Source organism: Ambystoma mexicanum, chromosome 2p (genome assembly GCF_040938575.1).
Source record: "Ambystoma mexicanum isolate Mex_15411 chromosome 2p, UKY_AmexF1_1, whole genome shotgun sequence".
NCBI lineage: Eukaryota > Metazoa > Chordata > Amphibia > Caudata > Ambystomatidae > Ambystoma > Ambystoma mexicanum.
Window position 1 is genome coordinate 1,198,311,517 of NC_090923.1, and position 970 is coordinate 1,198,312,486.

General features: G+C 49.7%; 1 non-coding gene across 1 annotated transcript; it reads right to left on the reverse strand.

Moving 5' to 3' along the window:
• Window positions 1–380: 380 nt before the first annotated feature.
• On the reverse strand, window positions 381–542 carry LOC138568200 (U1 spliceosomal RNA). The gene has a single exon (XR_011302556.1). It is a non-coding gene; the product is annotated as a U1 spliceosomal RNA (small nuclear RNA).
• Between the last annotated feature and the right edge of the window lie 428 nt (window positions 543–970).

The following is a 970-nucleotide window of genomic DNA, read 5'->3' on the forward strand; positions in this document are numbered from 1 at the left end:
CACCCAAAGCAGTATATTAAAAAGCGATATTGTGTGACCTTTGAGTAACACATTGTCATGCTGGTTGTACCCAAAATATGCCCCTGTAGCAACATGTCTAAACTGACTGTTCCCAATTTAGGCCAGCATTGTCCTGTACAAAGCATGATTGATGCTGCCTGAGCATGTGCAGTGTGCCCAATACATATGGCAGCTTATCTCTGTAATACACATTACTTCTGTGGTGATGAAAGAAGCATAATTCAATTCAACAGATAAAATGTGGAAAAGCGATCACCCAATGGTGAACCTAATTGAAGAAACACAATGTGAGCACAATCCTAAAGTATGCAACCTAGCAGGCCTAGTGCACACTTTACCTTTTCTTTCACCAATAAATCAGGGAGAAAGCGTGAACGCAGTCCCCCACTACCAGAAATAATGCAGTTGTGTATCCCGCAGTTGGGAACATAGCAGTGGTTAGCAAATCCGATGTGCAATGGGTAAGCCTCACCCTGGGAGATCTGCCCTTGAGATCAGATTCTCCCCTGCCAGCTAAGTATGAGTAGCATGCAAGAGGGCAGGGGTTGGGTCAGTTCTGGGAACCCCCGCTAAGCGAGGGTGAGAAGGCAGGCCCTGACCCAGCCCCAAACCCCCACCCCCCTGGAAGCTCTGAGCATCTGCAGAGATGCCTGTTCCGCGTGTAGGGGGAAGCTCCAGCAGGCAGAGCCCAGCAGAAGAGTAGATTGTAGCGCAGTTTCTTTCTCCCATCAGGCCCGAGATTTGTATAAATAGCAGGATGGCTCGAGCAGGCCTGTTGCAGTCTGGCTACTGGCCTGTAGGCCCCACACGGGCCTATGGTCCTCCTGAGCGGAGCTGCTCAGCTCTGGCCCCATTGACACCATCATAATTATCCTGGACCTCGATGCTCCACCACCCCTGAATCTCAGAGTTCTGCTCAATGACAATGCTGAAGCTTTGACATCTTTGC